Genomic DNA, 23,895 nt, shown 5'->3' on the forward strand with positions numbered 1-23,895 from the left:
TAAGGGCTGTATTATTAAGGGCTGTATTATTAAGGGCTGTATTATAAAGGGCTGTATTATAAAGGGCTGTATTATAAAGGGCTGTATTATAAAGTGCTGTATTATTAAGGGCTGTATTATAAAGTCCTGTATTATTAAGGGCTGTATTATAAAGGGCTGTATTATAAAGGGCTGTATTATAAAGTGCTGTATTATTAAGGGCTGTATTATAAAGGGCTGTATTATTAAGGGCTGTATTATTAAGGGCTGTATTATAAAGTCCTGTATTATTAAGGGCTGTATTATAAAGGGCTGTATTATAAAGGGCTGTATTATAAAGGGCTGTATTATAAAGTCCTGTATTATTAAGGGCTGTATTATAAAGGGCTGTATTATAAAGGGCTGTATTATAAAGGGCTGTATTATAAAGTCCTGTATTATTAAGGGCTGTATTATAAAGGGCTGTATTATAAAGGGCTGTATTATAAAGGGCTGTATTATAAAGGGCTGTATTATAAAGGGCTGTATTATAAAGGGCTGTATTATAAAGGGCTGTATTATAAAGGGATGTATTATAAAGGGCTGTATTATAAAGTGATGTATTATAAAGGGCTGTATTATTAAGGGCTGTATTATTAAGGGCTGTATTATTAAGGGCTGTATTATTAAGGGCTGTATTATAAAGGGCTGTATTATAAAGGGCTGTATTATAAAGGGCTGTATTATAAAGTGCTGTATTATTAAGGGCTGTATTATAAAGTCCTGTATTATTAAGGGCTGTATTATAAAGGGCTGTATTATAAAGGGCTGTATTATAAAGTGCTGTATTATTAAGGGCTGTATTATTAAGGGCTGTATTATTAAGGGCTGTATTATTAAGGGCTGTATTATAAAGTCCTGTATTATTAAGGGCTGTATTATAAAGGGCTGTATTATAAAGGGCTGTATTATAAAGGGCTGTATTATAAAGTCCTGTATTATTAAGGGCTGTATTATAAAGTCCTGTATTATTAAGGGCTGTATTTCAAAGGGCTGTATTATTAAGGGCTGTATTATAAAGTGATGTATTATAAAGGGCTGTATTATAAAGTGATGTATTATAAAGGGCTGTATTATTAAGGGCTGTATTATTAAGGGCTGTATTATTAAGGGCTGTATTATAAAGGGCTGTATTATAAAGGGCTGTATTATAAAGTGCTGTATTATAAAGTGCTGTATTATTAAGGGCTGTATTATAAAGTCCTGTATTATTAAGGGCTGTATTATAAAGGGCTGTATTATTAAGGGCTGTATTATTAAGGGCTGTATTATAAAGGGCTGTATTATAAAGGGCTGTATTATAAAGGGCTGTATTATAAAGGGCTGTATTATAAAGTCCTGTATTATTAAGGGCTGTATTATAAAGGGCTGTATTATAAAGGGCTGTATTATAAAGGGCTGTATTATAAAGGGCTGTATTATAAAGGGCTGTATTATAAAGTGCTGTATTATAAAGTGCTGTATTATTAAGGGCTGTATTATAAAGTCCTGTATTATTAAGGGCTGTATTATAAAGGGCTGTATTATAAAGGGCTGTATTATAAAGGGCTGTATTATAAAGTGCTGTATTATTAAGGGCTGTATTATAAAGTCCTGTATTATAAAGGGCTGTATTATAAAGGGCTGTATTATTAAGGGCTGTATTATAAAGTGATGTATTATAAAGGGCTGTATTATAAAGTGATGTATTATAAAGGGCTGTATTATTAAGGGCTGTATTATTATTACATTTTAAATTCCAGCTGTGACACAACAAAACATGGAAAAATGGGTGTGAATACTTTACTTTCTGAAGGCACTGTGTGTGTTTGTACACCATATTTTCCCCAACCCCAAACGGGTCCTAGGTTGATATATCTCTAATAAATCATGTAGTGGGTAGGCTATAGTATCAACCTAACAGAGACAACAATCTACCACAGTCAACAGAGAACCCATTAGGGGTAGTGTGGAGTGTGATTAAGATCACATAGAGAGTCTTATACAGTGGATTCACACTCCTCTCCTTTTCCAATGTGTCCATCGGGGTGTGAAATGGTGTGACCCACAGAGTAATTAACCTGTATGACCTCTTTAAGATGAACTCAACCTGACTGACTTGTTCAACACTAGACCAACAGTGGTAATAAACAGAGGAGGGAACCCTTCCATTGATTTGATGCAGAGGTTTGGCCTGGCAAAGTCATAAAAAAAATGCAATTCTATTTCACAGCTTTACAGTACGTGTAAATGTACCCGACGAGTAGCGACTTTGCCAATGTCATGGGTTTTGTGCATTACCTTTCTAAGAATGCTTGAATAACCCAGCAGCCATTTAGTTCAGTTTTAAATCATGTTGAAGCAGCAGTGTAGGTTATTGCAGCATTACAGATGGACTGGAGAAAGGAGAGTGAGGAAAGAGAGTTTATTTATTCACACAGCTCTCAAACTTGATTTGATGTAAACCCATTTGGCTTGACCAAATGGTACGGGGCTGCGGTGCATGTATAGCAAGCTTAATGAGTTGATGATGCTGTTGTGTCAAGAAGGCACTTGAAAAGTAGTTCAACACTAATTCAATGGTCATGTTTATGGTCCTTGGAAACAAAGATGGATAATCTTAAGGTTCATTAGCACAGGGGATCGTCATAACTATTCAGTAACAGCCGTAACATTTGTGGCTGCTGTTTCATAACTGGAAAGAAGGGGCTTAAAGTTGAGCTATCAGCAGGAGTTGCTTGAAAACATGCTGCTAGATACAGTGGAGACATCCCAAATGACACCCTATTCCCTACATAATGCACGTCTTTTGACCAGAGACCTATGGATGCACTATGTAGGGAATAGGGTGCCATTTGGGGTGCTGGCTTTATCTCTGCATCACCCTGGGTGTACAGATACACTACAGACTGGGTTCATTGCCTGATAAGATGACCTACAAGCCATCAAAGCACTTAGCCCCCCCAAAGATCCCGCCAGCTCTTTGACGTGTGAGGCCAAAGCCTTCACGCTTGACTGTGTACATGTACAGAATTCAAAATGTCTCCCTCCCATTTGGAAGAGGCAGTGCAATGCTGTGTGGCAGAGTAGCTTCAGCAGCAGATCCCGACTCTCCCCTGTGCGCATTCAAGGTGATCCTGGAGGCATGTGGTGAAGAAAGATGCACCGCAGCACGCAGAAGGAATAGGGAAGACACACACACACACACATAATCTCACACACAATCACAATCTACCTGCCGAATGCATAGTGCCAAATGTAAAGTTTAGTGGAGGAGGAATAATGGTCTGGGGATGTTGGTTGGTCCCTTGGTTCATGTGAAGGGAAATCTTAACGCTACAGCATCCAATGACCTTCTAGACGATTCTGTGCTTCCAACTTTGTGGCAGCACTTGGGGAAGGTCCTTTCCTGTGTCAGCATGACAATGCCCCCGTGTACAAAGCAAGGTCCATACAGAAATGGTTTGTTGAGATCGGTGTGGAATAACTTGCCTGGCCTGCACAGAGCCATGACTTCAACCCCATCGAACACCTTTGGGATGAATTGCAACGCCGAATGCGAGCCAAGCCTAATTGCCCAACATCAGTGTCCGACCTCATTAATGCTCTGTGGCTGAATGGAAACAAGTCCCTGCAGCAATGTTCCAGCATCTAGTGGAAAGCCTTCCCAGAAGAGTGGAGGCTGTTATAGCAGCAAAGGGGGGGACCAACTCCATATTAATGCCTGTGATTTTGGAATGAGATGTTGGACGAGTAGCTATCCACATGCTTTTGGTCATGTAGTGTACTTGTACTCACTTATTGTTTTAAGCATATGTTTTTGAATGATGTAGCCTGAGTTTATACAGTACATTTGTCAAGGCCCAATAGTTATTTGGCATGACAACAAGTTGGCTAACAAAGTAAATAGATTTCCTTTTACCAAAAGGAAATAGATACCATCACACATGCATACAGACCACAAACAAAATATATATGATTTAATTACGCTCTACTACTTTACCCTAAGATAAGGATCTCATTCCCTTATTACCATAATTACCCGGAGTATACCTGCAGTTAGATAAAGATACACTCTGCCATCTTAAATCTTGAATAGACAAGTGCTTCCTTCCTAGTTCTAATATCAAATCAATCAAGCAAAATTACTTTAAATCATTTTTAAAAATCAGCAGCCTGTCACATGGTGCAGTAATACTAGTGTGTGTAGAGTTATGGTTCATCCAGGCCTAGCTAGTGTACAGACCACTGCTGTGAGGCTGGGGCCTGCCATGGGACCATTGGCGGGGGCTGGACTAAGTGAGAGTGACAGCAGGCTCTGCCGGTGCTTCAGCTCTCGTTTCACACAGCCGTCTTAATGGGAAGAGCTGGGCCAGAGCTGCTGCTGCCTGCCTGCTGCTCCTCTCTCTACTCCTCTCTCTCTTTATCTCTCTTTTTTCTCTCATTTCCTCTCTTTTTATCTATTTATCTCTGTTTATCTCTCATTTTCTCTCTTCATCTCACCTTTTCTCTATTTTTCTCTCTTTATCTCTGAAGCAAGGTTGCTCTGTCTACCTATATTCTGCCATCTGATCAGGAACCACAGGCAAGAAGAGCACTGGAGCACTCATTGTGTGTAGCGTGTGTGTGTGTAAATGTTGATTGGTTGGTGTGTGTGTGCATGTTGATTGGTTAGTGTGTGTGTGTGTGTGTGTGTGTGTGATCTACTACAACAAAGGGCCAGGTGCCCATGTCTCCCTGCTGTCTGTGTGGTGGTCGGTGTTATTTGTTGTTGTTATTGTTGTTGCCTCTGCATAATAGCCTGCTAATCACCACAACCCTCCTGACAGGACTGATTCAATCAAGTCAGCACTCCACGTCACCCGACCCCCATCACAAGCCATTTCATGCTACCGAACGTTTACTAAGCTTATCTGAATGAGCGCACACCAATTTCCAGTGACAAAATGCTTCATTATCCGGGCGGAGGGGAAGTGACAGGGGGGTTAACAGTGTGGATGATGAATTGACGTTGTGTTGTGAACGAAGTCACTTCAGCATGGTGTCCTATCCAAAGTGACAAGCAACTCTGTCTCCTCGAATTGTGACTAAACTCTGAGGCCCCTTCCTGGTGGAGGGAATAGGGCAACAGGTGGGCTGCCTGAGTGATTTTTGCTGTAGTGCCTCTCACCCAGCTCTCTCTGCCACATGTCCTGTGGTCCACCTAAGCAAGGGATGGATGCATTGACTTCCCCGGCCCTCTTCCTACTGCTCCTTGAGAGGGTGCACAGATGGGCTATTTTAAAATGCTTCACACCGTTTCTAGTCAGCTAAACGCTCAGGTGCAGAGGGCGATGGGATGGATGGTGGGCAGTGGGGGAGTGGCGACAGGAGGTAAAAACAATGTGACATCCAGTCTTTAGGGGAAAGGTGAGATGTAGAGGGGCTTTTGAAGTGTGCTTCCTCTACTCTTCTCTCTCTCTCTCTCTCTCTCTCTCTCTCTCTCTCTCTCTCTATATATATATATATATCTTAATACATGTATATATATCTCTCTCTCTCTCTCTCTCTCTCTCTCTCTCTCTCTCTATATATATATATATATATATATATATATATATATCTGTATATATACATATTTATCTCTCTCTATATATCTCTATCTCTCTCTTTCCTCTTGTTTTTCCTCCTTTCCTCCTGTCATCCCCCCTGTTTTCCCTCCTGTCTATCCTCCTGTCTATCCTCCTGTATTTCCTCCTGTCTGTCCTCCTGTCTATCCTCCTGTCTTTCCTCCTGTCTATCCTCCTGTCTGTCCTCCTGTCTGTCCTCCTGTCTGTCCTCCTGTCTATCCTCCTGTCTATCCTCCTGTCTTTCCTCCTGTCTATCCTCCTGTATGCCCTCCTGTCTTCCCTCCTGTCTATCCTCCTATCCTCCTGTCTTTCCTCATCCTCCTGTCTATCCTCCTGTCTATCCTCCTGTCTGTCCTCCTGTATTTCCTCCTGTCTGCCCTCCTGTCTTTCCTCCTGTCTATCCTCCTGTCTATCCTCCTGTATTTCCTCCTGTCTGTCCTCCTGTCTATCCTCCTGTCTTTCCTCCTGTATCTCCTCCTATCTGCCCTCCTGTCTATCCTCCTGTCTACCCTCCTGTCTTTCCTCCTGTCTTTCCTCCTGTCTTCCCTCCTGTCCTCCCTCCTGTCTATCCTCCTGTCTTTCCTCCTGTATTTCCTCATCCTCCTGTCTATCCTCCTGTCTTTCCTCCTGTCTTCCCTCCCGTCTTCCCTCCTGTCTTTCCCCCTGTCTATCCTCCTGTCTATCCTCCTGTATTTCCTCCTGTCTGTCCTCCTGTCTGTCCTCCTGTCTTTCCTCCTGTCTATCCTCCTGTCTGTCCCCTTGTCTTTCCTCCTGTCTATCCTCCTGTCTTTCCTCCTGTATTTCCTCCTATCTGCCCTCCTGTCTATCCTCCTGTCTACCCTCCTGTCTTTCCTCCTGTCTTTCCTCCTGTCTTCCCTCCTGTCCTCCCTCCTGTCTATCCTCCTGTCTTTCCTCCTGTATTTCCTCATCCTCCTGTCTATCCTCCTGTCTTTCCTCCTGTCTTCCCTCCCGTCTTCCCTCCTGTCTTTCCCCCTGTCTATCCTCCTGTCTATCCTCCTGTATTTCCTCCTGTCTGTCCTCCTGTCTATCCTCCTGTCTTTCCTCCTGTCTATCCTCCTGTCTGTCCCCTTGTCTTTCCTCTTGTCTATCCTCCTGTCTTTCCTCCTGTATTTCCTCCTGTCTTCCCTCCTGTCTATCCTCCTGTCTACCCTCCTGTCTTTCCTCCTGTCTATCCTCCTGTCTTTCCTCCTTTCTATCCTCCTGTCTTTCCTCCTGTCTTTCCTCCTGTCTGTCCTCTTGTCTTTCCTCCTGTCTTCCCTCCTGTATTTCCTCTTGTCTATCCTCCTGTCTATCCTCCTGTCTGTCCTCTTGTCTTTCCTCCTGTCATCCCTCCTGTATTTCCTCTTGTCTTTCCTCCTGTCTGCCCTCCTGTATTTCCTCTTGTCTATCCTCCTGTCTTTCCTCCTGTCTTTCCTCCTGTCTGTCCTCTTGTCTTTCCTCCTGTCTTTCCTCCTTTCTTTCCTACTGTCTATCCTCTTGTCTTTCCTCCTGTCTTTCTTCCTTTCTTTCCTACTGTCTATCCTCCTGTCTGCGTTCTTGTCTATCCTCCTGTCTTTCCTCCTTTCTTTCCTACTGTCTATCCTCTTGTCTATCTTCCCTCTTTCCTTTTCTTCTCACCTCTGTCCTTATCACTTCATCGATGTCAGATGATTATTTCAGATATGAATACATATTCTTTGATTAAATATGTTATTAAAGAGAGATTTAATTTGTTCAGATGAAATGTAAAAAATAGCTGTTCTGGGGGCGGTTATTTTTGGGAGACTGGAAAATGAAAGCTTCCTTTTCACTTGTCACTCAGAGTTAAGTACAACCAGTGTGTGGTAGCTCATCTTGATTTCTCTCTCTGTCTTTTGAGAGGATCTCTGCTGCCAGATAGCTGAGGTATGAAATGTTCAGACAAGTCAAACCAGGTCTCCAATCATGGCAAATAATAGAACGCAAAGTGTGAGAAGTCAGAGAGGAAGACGATGAATCTGAACAGAAACCATGTATTCCTCTGCCTAAAACTATAATGTGAATTATGAATGCTAGCTACAGCTCTGGAAATAGCTCTCTCCCCTTTTTTCTGCCGGGCTGCTAGCTGCCAGCTGTGCATTAAACTTTTATGGGTCTGTTTTGAACTCCTTGAGAGTGCACTACATTTTTTCGCTCACCTCTGCACTTTCTTCCCCACACTGATTTATTAGAGAGCTCGACACACCTTTACACAGAGCTAGTAGCTGCCAAACCTCCCTAAAAGTCTATCTCTTATCTCCCTCTTAGCCTATTCCAGTCCTTTAACCCCCAAACCTTCCAGTAGGGGCCAAATCAAATGGGATTTATGCAGTTATCGATGTGTGTAAAGGTCAAGAGTCTCGTGCAATGGGCGAGTAAGGAGAGGGCTCCTGTTGACATGGCTATCAGACCTGGGGCCGGGGTCGGAGTGCTCCACAGGCCAGCGCTATGTCATCGTCTGGGGGAGTAATGAAATCTCAGGGCTGGCTCGGCCAGGGGACCACGCTGATTGGCATTCGTCCCTTGTCCACCTCTCTGTTTCCTATTGGCAGCCAGGGCTCAGTGTTCAGCTCCCCAGCAGCCACTGTGACGAGGGGACAGCGTGCTGGCTGCTGATAAGAAACACCCTACAATAGGATGATGGGACTGGTGGAGTCAGTCTCTCTCTATCTCAATTTCAGTTTCAATTGAATTTATTTACATGCCAAGTTCAATTACTTAATTAAATTGTCAAAGTATACATTTAACAACAAATGGTGGGACCAACAGCAATAAGGCATCAATAATAGTAGTAGTAGTGGAAATGTGATTACCATTGCAGCAGCTTCAACAGCAATATACATGGGACTAATACTAATAATACATTAAAGCAATAGCAGTAGACCATTCTCAACCTGACTGAGAAGCCACATGAAAGCCAAACCAAAACCAAAATGGGAAATATTATTGACATGACATTGCACTTTTCACTGGCTGGCCCTCAAGTTGTGGCAGGAGGGCACATATTTGGCTGCCAAAACTGCACATTTAGGCTTTCCCCAAATAAATATTAGATTTTTTTATTTTATAATTTCAAATTCTTTGTGCTAAATAATAATAATAATAATAATAATTTTGGGAAAGAAAGATTCTCTTAGGTCTGAGTATTTGTCACAGTGTAATAGGAAATGCAGCTCTGTCTTCCTCTCCCCTGGAGCAGAGTGAGCACAGCCTGTCCTCTCTGGGCAGCCAAGTTTGTCTGTGACGACCAGTTTCTATAGCCAGACTGTCCTCTCTGGGCAGCCAAGTTTGTCTGTGACGACCAGTTTCTATAGCCAGACTGTCCTCTTTGGGCAGCCAGGTTTGTCTGTGACAACCAGTTTCTATAGCCAGACTGTCCTCTCTGGGCAGCCAGGTTTGTCTGTGACAACCAGTTTCTATAGCCAGACTGTCCTCTCTGGGCAGCGAAGTTTGTCTGTGACAACCAGTTTCTATAGTCAGACTGCCCTCTCTGGGCAGCCAAGTTTGTCTGTGACAACCAGTTTCTATAGCCAGACAGTCCTCTCTGGGCAGCCAGGTTTGTCTGTGATGACCGGTCTCTATAGCCAGACTGTCCTCTCTGGGCAGCCAAGTTTGTCTGTGACAACCAGTCTCTATAGCCAGACGGTCCTCTCTGGGCAGCTTGGTTTGTCTGTAACGACCGGTCTCTATAGCCAGACTGTCCTTTCTGGGCAGCTTGATTTGTCTGTGACGACCTGTTGCATCACCCAACTTCTGTTGAGATTCAATTGGCAGACAGATAGCCTAACATGCTCCTGCAAAATGTCTTGATAAACTTGGGAATTCATTTTTCCGTCGATGATAGCAAGCTGTCCAAGCTCTGAGAAAGCAAAGCAGCCCCAAACTTTGATTCTCCCTCCACCACACTTTACAGTTGGGATGAGGTGCTGTGCCTTTTTTTCTCCACACATAGTGTTGTGTGTTCCTTCCAAACAACTCAAATGTAGTTTAATCTGTCCACATAATATTTAGCAAGTAGCGCTGTGGAACATCTTAGTGCACTTTTGCAAACTTCAGACGTGCAGCAATGTTGTTTTTGGACAGCTGTGACTTCTTCCATGGTGTCCTCCCATGAACACCATTCTTGTTTAGTGTTTTACGTATCGTAGACTCGTCAACAGAGATGTTAGCATGTTCCAGAGATTTCTGTAAGTCTTTAGCTGACACTAGGATTATTCTTAACCTCATTGAGCATTCTGCACTGTGCTCTTGCTGTCGTCTTTGCAGGACGGCTACTCCTAGGGAGTCTCTTTTGTTTGAGACATGGTTCACGTCAGGCAATGCTTCTTGTGAATCGCAAACTCACATTTTTAGAGTGTTTTTTATAAGGCAGGGCAGCTCTAACCAACATCTCCAATCTCATCTCATTGATTGGACTCCAGGTTAGCTGACACCTGACTCCAATTAACTTTTGGAAAAGTAATTAGCCTAGGGGTTCACATACATTTTCCAACCTACACTGTGAATGTTTAAATTATGTATTCAATATAGACAAGAAAAATACAATAATTTGTGTGTTATTAGTTCAAGCACACTGTGTTTGTCTATTTTTGTGACTAAGATGAAGATCAGATACATTTTATGACTCATTTATGCAGAAATCCAGGTAATTCCAAAGGGTTCACATACTTTTTCTTGCCACTGTACCTGTGGCGCTGGTGTTTAGAATGAGGTATGTATAGTTTTTGTGTGCTCTAGGCTAACGGTGTCTAGGTGGAAATTGTATTCGTGGTCCTTTTTTGGAACACCATTATATTTGTCTTACTGAGATTCACTGTCAGGGCCCAGGTCTGACAGAATCTGGGCAGAAGATCTAGTGCTACTGTAGGCCTTCCTTGGTTGGGGAGAGAAGCACCAGATCATCAGCAAACAGTAGACACCTAGTAGGGTGAGGCCAGGTGCTGCAGACTTTTCTAGTGCCCTCGCCAATTAGTTTTAGAACCAAGGTTTTTTGGTCTTTCTTTATTGTTACTATTTTCTACATTGTAGAATAATAGTGACGACATCAAAACTATGAAATAACACATATGGAATCATGTAGTAACCAAAAAAGTCTTAAACAAAAATAAATATGTTTATATTTGAGATTCTTCATATAATCACCCTTTGCCTTAATGACAGCTTTGCACACTTTTGGCATTCTCTCAACCAGCATCAACTGGAATGCTTTTCCAACAGTCTTGAGGGAGTTTCCACATATGCTGAGCACTTGTTGGCTGCTTTTCCTTCACTCTGCTGTCCGACTCTTCCTAAACCATCTCAATTGGCTAAGGTCGGAGGATTGTGGAGGCCAGGTAATTTGATGCTGCACTCCATCACTCTCTTTCTTGGTAAAATAGACCTTACACAGCCTGGAGGTGTAAACCAGATGGGATGGCGTATCTCTGCAGAATGCTGTGGTAGCCATGCTGGTTAAGTGTGCCTTGAATTCTAAATAAATCACAGACAGTGTCATCAGTAAAGCACCCCCACACCCTAACACCTGCTCCTCCATGCTTTACGGTGGGATATACACATACGGAGATCATCCGTTCACTCACAAAGACAAAAATCTCCAATTTGGACTCCAGACCAAATGTCAAATTTCCACCGGTCTAATGTCCATTGCTCGTGTTTCTTGGCCCAAGCAAGTCTCTTCTTCTTATTGGTGTCCTTTAGAAGTGGTTTCTTTGCAGAAATTCAACCATGAAGGCCTGATTCACACAGTCTCCTCTGAAAAGTTGATGTGTATGTTACTTGAACTCTGTGAAGCATTTATTTGGGCTGCAATTTCTGAGGCTGGTAACTCTAATGAACTTATCCTCTGAGCAGAGGTAACTTAGGGTCTTCCATTCCTGTGGCGGTCCTCATGAGCCAGTTTCATCATAGTGCTTGATGTTTTTTGCAACTGCACTTAAAGAAACTTTAAAAGTTCTCATCATTTTCCGTATATTGACTGACCTTAATGTCTTAAAGTAATGATGGACTGTCATTTCTCTTTGCTTATTTGAAGTGTTCTTGCCATAATATGGACTTGGTCTTTTACCAAATAGGTCTATCTTTTCTATACCACACCTACCTTGTCAAAACACAACTGATTGGCACAAACGCATTAAGAGGGAACAAAAATTCCACAAATTAACTTTTAACACACTTGTTAATTGAAATGCATTCCAGGTGACCTCGTGAAGCTGGTTGAGAGAATGCCAAGCGTGTGCAAAGCTGTCTTCAAGGCAAAGGGTGGCAATTTGAAGAATCTCAAGTATAAAATATATTTTGATTTGTTTCACACTTTTTGGTTACTACATGATTCCATATGTGTTATTTCATAGTTCTGATGTCTTCACTATTATTCTACAATGTAGAAAATATTAAAAATAAAGAAAAACCCTTGAATGAGTAGGTGTTCTAAAACTTTTGACCGGTAGTGTATGTTGAAGAGGGTGGGGCTTAAGCTTCATCCCTGTCTCACCCCCTGGCCCTGTGGAAAGAAATATGTGTGTTATTTGGCTATTTTAACCGCACACTTGTTGTTTATGTACATGGATTTTATAATGCCGTATATTTTTTTTCCCAGCGCCACTTTCCATCAATTTGTATAGCAGGCCCTCATGCCATTGAGCTTTTTAGAAATCAACAAAGCATGAGAAGACTTTGCCTTTGTTTTGGTTTGTTTGTTTGTCAATTAGGGTGTGCAGGGTGATTACGTAGTTTGTCGTGCGGTAATTTGGTAAAAAGCCAATTTGACATTTGCTTAGTACATTGTTTTCACTGAGGAAATTTTCCCAAGGTTGCTGTTGACGCATATCCCACGGTAGTTATTGGGGTCAAAATTTGTGGATTGGGGTGATTAGTCCTTGGTTCCAAATATTGGGGAACATGCAAGAGCTGAGGATGATGGTAAAGAGTTTATGTAATTGGAATTTGTCGTCTAAATATGTGACCGACCAACTCAAATCGGTGTTATGTAGCATTTTTTATTTTATTTTTTTACATTGGATAAAAGTAAACTCAGAGCTACAAAATGGTATATCATACACTACAGTTGAGGAATAAGGGGAAAGTTATTCTGCTTAGAAAGTTGATAAACTTGTAAACTCACTTTTGAGAAAATGGTCTTTGAATATTTTTGTACTACTACTGGAAAGCCCTTCTTTGTCTACACCCATTCAGCATTGTTCACACCCTCTTAAGCTTTACCCCCACCCATCTCTTTAAGGGTTAATCCGAGTGTTCTGTATTAACAGCAGTCAAGCATCCGCCTAACTTGCTAGCTACTTCCAGACACAAATGAGAGAACAGCTCACTGAACATTACTCACCCTAGCAGAGCTGGTTAGGCTGTTATGTTATCCAGAGCGTTGGGGACTGCAACTGTGCTGTCAGATTGTCCGTTTGTAAATTCAGAGTGTAGGTCCTCTTGGTGTGGGTTCTCTTGGTGCAGGTAATTTGGGAGGGTCTCTTGCAGGTCTGGTAGGGTGTCTCGCTGGTCTGGGCGGGGTGTCCGTTGCTCTGTGGCTCCTGTGTGAGGTGCTGGGGCTACGGTTGAGGGTGATGTCCTTCACGGTCCTGGCAAAAGTTAGGATTGCTGCCTTGTGGATGAGGACCTTGTCGTAAAGGCCAGGGTGGAGTGGTGGGCCAGGTAGACATTTGGTTTTGAATGCTTGCATTCACCCACTGCATGGTGGTCACCCGTTGTATGGTGGTCACCCGCTGTATGGTGGTCACCCGCTGTATGGTGGTCACCCGTTGTATGGTGGTCACCCGCTGTATGGTGGTCACCCGCTGCATGGGGGTCAGCTGCTGTATGGTGGCAGGGTGAAAGTATTTTCGTGGTAGCAGGGTGGAGATAACCACTTGTGCGTTGGGAAAGTGGAAGAAACTTTTTCAATCACTACATTGAGTGCTGTTGCCACCCTTTCCTGCTGGGCCCTCAGGTCATTTGTGCCTGTGTGAATTATGATGTGGCTAGGGGATCCTGTGTTGTCTGTCCTATCGTGGTGTTGTGGTCCGGGTCTGAGGTGGGCTGTTCTGCTGGCTTGTCTGGGGGATTGTCCTGCTCTCTGTCACACCTCAGCTTTCTCACCTCTTCATTCAGTGCCATGTGTGCCTCTTTAAGGGGGGGGGGGGGGGGGGGGTTGTTGTTGTGCTGGTCTGTGGAACTCTCTTGCCATTGTTAGACTCAAGAGTTTTCACACCTCTCACTTCAAACTTCAGTGCTGATTGAAGTTGCAGCCAGGTCAGTTTCTTTCCTAGCAACTTGGTAGTTTAGGAGCCTTGTTTATTAAGCTTTATGTAACGCAGTTACCTAGAGATTATTGTATCTTCTGCAGGTTTTGGTTTGTTCAAAGTTTTTTTTTGTTGATAGTCCATGCTAGTGATAGTCCATTCAGGTAATTTTGTCCAAAATCAAGGTCTCTCTCTCTCGCTCTCTCGTTCTCTATCTCTGTCACTCTCTCACCCTCCTCACTTCCCTCCATAGGTCCCTCCTCCGAGGAGAGAAGGAGAGCACCATTGGACACCAGCGACTGGCCCACCTCTGGGAAGAGACGTGTTGACCCAATTCCACAGAGACGCTGAATCTGCAGCTACGTCAATCACGTCTTCACCACTGGGTAATTTATCACTAGTGACCGATTTCATTTCTTTGGTGGTGGAGAGATTGTAGATCTAGGTTCAAAGATGAGATCGCTGTTCTGTGTTGTTTTCCCTCCATAGTTCTAAGTAATATCCTCTCATGATGTTTAGAGAGAGACCGAGACATAATGCATAGCCATAATATGACATTTGAAATGTCTCTATTCCTTTGAAACTTTTGTGAGTGTAATGTTTACTGTCATTTTTTGTTGTTTATTTCACTTTTGTTTGTTACCTATTTCACTTGCTTAGGCAATGTTAACATATGTTTCATATGCCAATGAAGCCAATTGAATTGGGGAGAGAGAAAGAGTGAGAGAGAGGGAGATAGAGGGAGAGGGAGATAGAGAGGGACACAAATTTCTTCACACAGGGTCGTGGGGTGAGACAGGGATGCAGCTTAAGCCCCACCCTCTTCAACATATATATCAATGAATTGGCGCGGGCACTAGAAAAGTCTGCAGCACCCGGCCTCACCCTACTAGAATCTGAAGTCAAATGTCTGCTGTTTGCTGATGATCTGGTGCTTCTGTCACCAACCAAGGAGGGCCTACAGCAGCACCTAGATCTTATGCACAGATTCTGTCAGACCTGGGCCCTGACAGTAAATCTCAGTAAGACCAAAATAATGGTGTTCCAAAAAAGGTCCAGTCACCAGGACCACAAATACAAATTCCATCTAGACACGGTTGCCCTAGAGCACACAAAAAACTATACACACCTTGGCCTAAACATCAGCGCCACAGGTAACTTCCACAAAGCTGTGAACGATCTGAGAGACAAGGCAAGAAGGGCATTCTACGCCATCAAAAGGAACATAAATTTCAACATACCAATTAGGATTTGGCTAAAAATACTTGAATCAGTCATAGAGCCCATTGCCCTTTATGGTTGTGAGGTCTGGGGTCCGCTCACCAACCAAGACTTCACAAAATGGGACAAACACCAAATTGAGACTCTGCACGCAGAATTATGCAAAAATATCATCCGTGTACAACGTAGAACACCAAATAATCCATGCAGAGCAGAATTAGGCCGAATCCCACTAATTATCAAAATCCAGAAAAGAGCCGTTAAATTCTACAACCACCTAAAAGGAAGCGATTCCCATACCTTCCATAACAAAGCCATCACCTACAGAGAGATGAACCTGGAGAAGAGTCCCCTAAGCAAGCTGGTCCTGGGGCTCTGTTCACAAACACAAACACACCCTACAGAGCCCCAGGACAGCAGCACAATTAGACCCAACCAAATCATGAGAAAACAAAAGGATAATTATTTGACACATTGGAAACAATTAACAAAAAAACAGAGCAAACTAGAATGCTATTTGGCCCTACACAGAGAGTACACAGCGGCAGAATACCTGACCACTGTGACTGACTCAAAATTAAGGAAAGCTTTGACTATGTACAGACTCAGTGTCACGGTTTTCTTTATGTGATGGAGAGTCGGACCAAAATGCGGCGTGGTAAGTGTCCATGGTAAATCTTTAATAAAGAAAATACTGACACTGAATACAAAACAATAAACAAATGACGACCGTGAAGCTACAAATTAGACCTGTGCTGACACAAGCCACTGACATAGACAATCACCCACAAACAAACAGTGCAACCCAGGCTACCTAAGTATGATTCTCAATCAGAGACAACTAATGACACCTGCCTCTGATTGAGAACCATACTAGGCCAAAACATAGAAATAGACAAACTAGACATGTAACATAGAATGCCCACCCAGCTCACACCCTGACCAACCAAAACATAGAAACATACAAAGCAAACTATGGTCAGGGTGTGACAGTACAGTACCCCCCCCCCCCAAGGTGCGGACTCCGGCCGCAAAACCTGAACCTATAGGGGAGGGTCTGGGTGGGCATCTGTCCGCGGTGGCGGCTCGGGACAGAGGGGCGGAAGCTCTGGACAGAGGGGCGGCAGCTCCTGGCTGACTGGCGGCCCCTGGCTGACTGGCAGATCTGGAAGAGTCTGGTTAACTGGCAGATCTGGAAGAGTCTGGTTGACTGGCAGATCGGGAAGAGTCTGGTTGACTGGCAGATCTGGAAGAGTCTGGCTGACTGGCAGATCTGGAAGAGTCTGGCTGACTGGCAGATCTGGAAGAGTCTGGTTGACTGGCAGATCTGGAAGAGTCTGGTTGACTGGCAGATCTGGAAGAGTCTGGCTGACTGGCAGATCTGGAAGACTGGCTGACTGGCAGCTCTGGCTGCTCCATGCTGACTGGCTGCTCTGGCTGCTCCATGCTGACTGGCTGCTCCATGCTGACTGGCAGCTCTGGCTGCTCCATGCTGACTGGCAGCTCTGGCTGCTCCATGCTGACTGGCTGCTCTGGCTGCTCCATGCTGACTGGCTGCTCCATGCTGACTGGCTTCTCTGGCTGCTCCATGCTGACTGGCGGCTCTGGCTGCTCCATGCTGACTGGCGGCCCTGGCTGCTCCATGCTGACTGGCAGCCCTGGCTGCTCCATGCTGACTGGCAGCTCTGGCTGCTCCATGCTGACTGGCAGCTCTGGCTGCTCCATGCAGAATGGCAGCTCTGGCGGCTCCTTGCAGACTGGCAGCTCTGGCGGCTCCTTGCAGACTGGCAGCTCTGGCGGCTCCTTGCAGACTGGCAGCTTTGGCGGCATCCTGCAGACTGGCAGCTCTGGCAGCTCTATGCAGACTGGCAGCTCCTTGCAGACTGGCAGCTCTATACAGACTGGCAGCTCCTTGCAGACTGGCAGCTCCTTGCAGACTGGCAGTTCTGAACAGGCGGGAGACTCCGGCAGCGCTGTAGAGGAGGAAGGCTCTAACAGCGCTAGATAGGCGGGAGACTCCGACAGCGCTGGAGAGGAGGAAGGCTCTGGCAGCGCTGGACAGGCGAGGCGCACTGTAGGCCTGATGCGTGGTGCTGGCACTGGTGGTACTGGGCCGAGGACACGCACAGGAAGCCTGGTGCGGGGAGCTGCTACCGGAGGGCTGGGGTGTGGAGGTGGTACTGGAAAGACCGGACCGTGCAGGCGCACTGGAGCTCTTGAGCACCGAGCCTGCCCAACCTTACCTGGTTGAATGCTCACGGTCGCCCTGCCAGTGCGGCGAGGTGGAATAGCCCGCACTGGGCTATGCAGGCGAACCGGAGACACCGAGCGCAAGGCTGGTGCCATGTAAGCCGGCCCAAGGAGACGCACTGGAGACCAGATGCGTAGAGCCGGCTTCATGGCACTTGGCTCGATGCTCACTCTAGCCCAGCCGATACGCGGAGCTGGAATGTACCGCACCGGGCTATGTACCCGCACTGGAGACACCGTGCGCACCACAGCATAACACGGTGCCTAGCTCCCCGGTAAGCACAGGGAGTTTGCACAGGTCTCCTACCTGGCGTAGCCATACTCCCTGTTAGCCCCCCCCCAAGAAATTTTTGGGGCTGCCTCTCGGGCATCCTTGCCAGCCGTGTTCCCTCATATCGTCGGCTCCTCTCTCCGGCTGCCTCTGCTCTCCTAGCTGCCTCCACCTGTTCCCATGGAAGGCGATCCTTTCCTGCCAGGATCTCCTCCCATGTGTAGCAACCCTTGCCGTCCAACACATCGTCCCAAGTCCATTCCTCTTTGCGCCGCTGTTGCCTGTCACCACGCCGCTTGGTCCTGTTGTGGTGGGTGATTCCTGTCTCTGTGTTCTCACCAGATAGGGCTGTTAAGGTTTTCGTTACGTTCTTTGTTTTGTAGTGTTTGTATCGATTCGTGTTTTACGTTTGTTTATTAAACATGGATCGCAATCTACACGCCGCATTTTGGTCCGACTCTCCTTCACATACAGAAAACCGTGACACTCAGTGAGCATAGCCTTGCTATTGAGAAAGGCCGCCGTAGGCAGACATGGCTCTCAAGAGAAGACAGGCTATGTGCTCACTGCCCACAAAATGAGGTGGAAACTGAGCTGCACTTCCTAACCTCCTGCCCAATGTATGACCATATTAGAGAGACATATTTCCCTCAGATTACACAGATCCACAAAGAATTTGAAAACAAATCCAATTTTGATAAACTCCCATATCTACTGGGTGAAATTCCACAGTGTGCCATCACAGCAGCAAGATTTGTGACCTGTTGCCACGAGAAAAGGGCAACCAGTGAAGAACACACACTATTGTAAATACAACCCATATTTATGCTTATTTATTTTATCTTGTGTCCTTTAACCATTTGTACATTGTTAAAACACTGTATATATATAATATGACATTTGTAATGTCTTTATTGTTTTGAAACTTCTGTATGTGTAATGTTTACTGTTAATTTTTATTGTTTATTTCACTTTATATATTCACTTTATATATTATCTACCTCACTTGCTTTGGCAATGTTTACACATGTTTCCCATGCCAATAAAGCCCTTGAATTGAATTGAATTCATAGAGAGATGGAGAGGGAAAGGGAGATAGAGAGAGGGAGGGGGAGATACTGTAGATACAGAAAGAGGGAGATAGATACAGAGAGAGGGAGATAGATACAGAGAGAAGGCGATAGATACAGAGAGAGAGGGAGAGGGAGATAGATACAGAGAGAGAGGGAGAGGGAGATACTGTAGATACAGAAAGAGGGAGATAGATACAGAAAGAGGGAGATAGATACAGAGAGAAGGCGATAGATACAGAGAGAGGGAGATACAGAGAGATGGAAAAACAGTTGAGGTCGGAAGTTTACATACACTTAGGTTGGAGTATTTAAAACTTGTTTTTCAACCACTACACAAATTTCACAAAAACTATAGTTTTGGCAAGTTGGATAGGACATCTACATTGTGCTTGACACAAGTAGTTTTTCCAACAATTGTTTACAGACAGATGATTTCACTTATAATACACTGTATCACTATATGCTTAACACCCCTGCAGTCCTACAATCTAAGCTTGATGCCCTCAATCTCACACAAATCATCAATGAACCCACCAGGTACAACCCTAACTCTGTAAACAAGGGCACCCTCATAGACGTCATCCTGACCAACTGGCCCTCCAAATACACCTCCGCTGTCTTCAACCAGGATCTCAGCGATCACTGCCTCATTGCCTGTATCCGCTACGGAGCCGCAGTCAAACGACCACCCCTCATCACTGTCAAACGCTCCCTAAAACACTTCTGTGAGCAGGCCTTTCTAATCGACCTGGCCCGGGTATCCTGGAAGGACATTGACCTCATCCCGTCAGTTGAGGATGCCTGGTCATTCTTTAAAAGTAACTTCCTCACCATTTTAGATAAGCATGCTCCGTTCAAAAAATGCAGAACTAAGAACAGATACAGCCCTTGGTTCACCCCAGACCTGACTGCCCTCGACCAGCACAAAAACATCCTGTGGCGGATTGCAATAGCATCGAATAGTCCCCGTGATATGCAACTGTTCAGGGAAGTCCGGAACCAATACACGCAGTCAGTCAGGAAAGCTAAGGCCAGCTTCTTCAGGCAGAAGTTTGCATCCTGTAGCTCCAACTCCAAAAAGTTCTGGGACACTGTGAAGTCAATGGAGAACAAGAGCACCTCCTCCCAGCTGCCCACTGCACTGAGGCTAGGTAACACGGTCACCACCGATAAATCCATGATTATCGAAAACTTCAATAAGCATTTCTCAACGGCTGGCCATGCCTTCCGCCTGGCTACTTCAACCTCGGCCAACAGCCCCGCCCCCCCCGCTGCTCCTCGCCCAAGCCTCTCCAGGTTCTCCTTTACCCAAATCCAGATAGCAGATGTTCTGAAAGAGCTGCAAAACCTGGACCCGTACAAATCAGCTGGGCTTGACAATCTGGACCCTCTATTTCTGAAACTATCCGCCACCATTGTCGCAACCCCAATTACCAGCCTGTTCAACCTCTCTTTCATATCGTCTGAGATCCCCAAGGATTGGAAAGCTGCCGCAGTCATCCCCCTCTTCAAAGGGGGAGACACCCTGGACCCAAACTGTTACAGACCTATATCCATCCTGCCCTGCCTATCTAAGGTCTTCGAAAGCCAAGTCAACAAACAGGTCACTGACCATCTCGAATCCCACTGTACCTTCTCCGCTGTGCAATCTGGTTTCCGAGCCGGTCACGGGTGCACCTCAGCCACACTCAAGGTACTAAACGATATCATAACCGCCATCGATAAAAGACAGTACTGTGCAGCCGTCTTCATCGACCTTGCCAAGGCTTTCGACTCTGTCAATCACCATATTCTTATCGGCAGACTTAGTAGCCTCGGTTTTTCGGATGACTGCCTTGCCTGGTTCACCAATTACTTTGCAGACAGAGTTCAGTGTGTCAAATCGGAGGGCATGCTGTCCGGTCCTCTGGCAGTCTCTATGGGGGTGCCACAGGGTTCAATTCTCGGGCCGACTCTTTTCTCTGTATACATCAATGATGTTGCTCTTGCTGCGGGCGATTCCCTGATCCACCTCTACGCAGACGACACCATTCTATATACTTTCGGCCCGTCATTGGACACTGTGCTATCTAACCTCCAAACAAGCTTCAATGCCATACAACACTCCTTCCGTGGCCTCCGACTGCTCTTAAACGCTAGTAAAACCAAATGCATGCTTTTCAACCGATCGCTGCCTGCACCCGCATGCCCGCCTAGCATCACCACCCTGGATGGTTCCGACCTAGAATATGTGGACATCTATAAGTACCTAGGTGTCTGGCTAGACTGCAAACTCTCCTTCCAGACTCATATCAAACATCTCCAATCGAAAATCAAATCAAGAGTCGGCTTTCTATTCCGCAACAAAGCCTCCTTCACTCACGCCGCAAACTTACCCTAGTAAAACTGACTATCCTACCGATCCTCGACTTCGGCGATGTCATCTACAAAATGGCTTCCAACACTCTACTCAGCAAACTGGATGCAGTCTATCACAGTGCCATCCGTTTTGTCACTAAAGCACCTTATACCACCCACCACTGCGACTTGTATGCTCTAGTCGGCTGGCCCTCGCTACATATTCGTCGCCAGACCCACTGGCTCCAGGTCATCTACAAGTCCATGCTAGGTAAAGCTCCGCCTTATCTCAGCTCACTGGTCACGATGGCAACACCCATCCGTAGCACGCGCTCCAGCAGGTGTATCTCACTGATCATCCCTAAAGCCAACACCTCATTTGGCCGCCTTTCGTTCCAGTACTCTGCTGCCTGTGACTGGAACGAATTGCAAAAATCGCTGAAGTTGGAGACTTTTATCTCCCTCACCAACTTCAAACATCAGCTATCTGAGCAGCTAACCGATCGCTGCAGCTGTACATAGTCTATTGGTAAATAGCCCACCCATTTTCACCTACCTCATCCCCATACTGTTTTTATTTATTTACTTTTCTGCTCTTTTGCACACCAATATCTCTACCTGTACATGACCATCTGATCATTTATCACTCCAGTGTTATTCTGCAAAATTGTAATTATTCGCCTACCTCATGCCTTTTGCACACATTGTATATAGACTCCCCCTTTGTTTTCTACTGTGTTATTGACTTGTTAATTGTTTACTCCATGTGTAACTCTGTGTTGTCTGCTCATACTGCTATGCTTTATCTTGGCCAGGTCGCAGTTGCAAATGAGAACTTGTTCTCAACTAGCCTACCTGGTTAAATAAAGGTGAAATAAAATTTAAAAAAATAAAAAATCACAATTCCAGTGGGTCAGAAGTTTGTATACACTAAGTTGACTGTGCCTTTAAACAGCTTGATGATGTCCAGAAAATGATGCCATGGCTTTAGAAGCTTCTGATAGGCTAACTGACATCATTTGAGTCAATTGGAGGTGTAGCTGTGGATGTATTTCAAGGCCTACCTTCAAACTCAGTGCCTCTTAGCTTGACATCATGGAAAATCAAAAGAAACCTCCACAAGTCTGGTTCATCCTTGAGAGCAATTTCCACATACCTGAAGGTACCACATTCATCTGTACAAACACTAATTCCCCATTTTAAACACCAATGGGACCACACTGTCACGTCCTGACCTTAGAGATCCGTTTTATTTCTCTATTTGGTTAGGTCAGGGTGTGGTGTGGGGTGGGCATTCTATGTTCTATTTTCTATGTTTTGTATTTCTTTGTTTTGCCCGGGCATGGTTCTCAATCAGGGACAGCTGTCTATCGTTGTCTCTGATTGGGAACCATACTTAGGCAGCCCTTTTTCCCCACCTATGATTGTGGTTAGTTAACTTTGTTTGAGGCACTTAGCCCTGTTGAGCTTCACGTTGTTTTCTTGGCGGCGTTTATCTTAAATAAAAATAAATGTACGGTCACCACGCTGCACCTTGGTCCTCTTCTTCAGACGCCCGTGACACACACAGCCGTCACACCGCTCAGGAAGGAGACAAGTTCTGTCGCCTAGAGATGAATGTACTTTGGTGGGAAAAGTGCAAATCAATCTCAGAACAAAGGCAAAGGACCTTGTGAAGAGGCTGGAGGAAACAGGTACGAAAGTATCTATATCCACAGTAACACGAGTCCTATATCGACATAACCTGAAAGTCTACTTTTTGGAGAAATGTCCTCTGTTCTGATGAAACAAAAATAGAACTGTTTGGCCGTAATGACCATCGTTATGTTTGGAGGAAAAAGGGGGATGCTTGCAAGCCAAAGAACACCATCCCAACCGTGAAGCACAGGGGTGGCAGCATCATGTTGTGGGGGTGCTTTGCTGCAGGAGGGACTGGTGCACTTCACAAAATAGATGTCATCATGTGGAAGGAAAATTATGTGGATATATTGAAGCAACATCTCAAGACATCAGTCAGGAAGTTAAAGCGTGGTCGTAAAAGGGTCTTCCAAATGGACAATGACCCCAAGCATACTTCCAAAGTTGTGGCAAAATGGCTTAAGGACAACAAAGTCAAGGTATTGGAGTGGCCATCACAAAGCCCTGACCTCAATCCTATAGAGGATTTGTGGGCAGAACTGAAAAAGCGTGTGTGAGCAAGGAGGCCTACAACCCTGGCTCAGTTATACCAGCTCTGTCAGGAGGAATTGGCCAAAATTCACCCAGCTTATTGTGGGAAGCTTGTGGAAGGCTACCCAAAATGTTTGACCCAAGTTAAACAATTTAAAGGCAATGCTACCAAATACCAAATGAGTGTATGTAAACTGCTGACCCACTGGGAATGTGATGAAAGAAATAAAAGCTGTAATAAATCACTCTCTACTATTATTCTGACATTTCACATTTAAAAAAAAAAGTGGTGATCCTAACTGACTTAAGACAGGGAATTTTTTACTAGGATTAAATGCCAGGAATTGTGAAAAACTGAGTTTAAATGTATTTGGCTAAGGTGTATGTAAACTTCTGACTTCAACTTTAGATACAGAGAGAGGGAGATAGATGCTGAGGGGGAGAGATGGAGGGAGAGAGAGGGAAAGAGTCAGATACAGAGAGAAAGAAACAGAGAGCGAGAGAGAGGAACAGAGAGCGAGGGAGAGATCCAGAGTGAGAAGGAGAGAGTAGAAAAGAGAGAGCCAGACAGACAGACATAGAGAGGTGATTTCTCAAGCCAAGCATGTGACACAGGACCTGGGTTACTGGGTTCCCTGGAGGCCTGATCAAAGCGATGATGTTGTCTTGTTCAAAGTCAACCGAACAGAAAGACATTTAATTCA

The 23,895-nt window shown here is 44.8% G+C and overlaps 1 protein-coding gene across 1 annotated transcript in view; it reads left to right on the forward strand.

Annotated features, from left to right (window-relative positions):
- Nucleotides 1–23,895, forward strand: part of LOC110504439 (dystrophin-related protein 2) — a 225,489-nt gene that overhangs the window by 47,782 nt on the left and 153,812 nt on the right. Inside the window, exon 2 of the mRNA XM_036969700.1 lies at nt 14,124–14,256. The gene's annotated coding sequence lies outside the window, so the exon portion shown is untranslated. The remainder of the gene's footprint in view (nt 1–14,123; nt 14,257–23,895) is intronic.

This window comes from Oncorhynchus mykiss, chromosome 31 (genome assembly GCF_013265735.2).
Source record: "Oncorhynchus mykiss isolate Arlee chromosome 31, USDA_OmykA_1.1, whole genome shotgun sequence".
NCBI classification, from domain to species: Eukaryota; Metazoa; Chordata; class Actinopteri; order Salmoniformes; family Salmonidae; genus Oncorhynchus; species Oncorhynchus mykiss.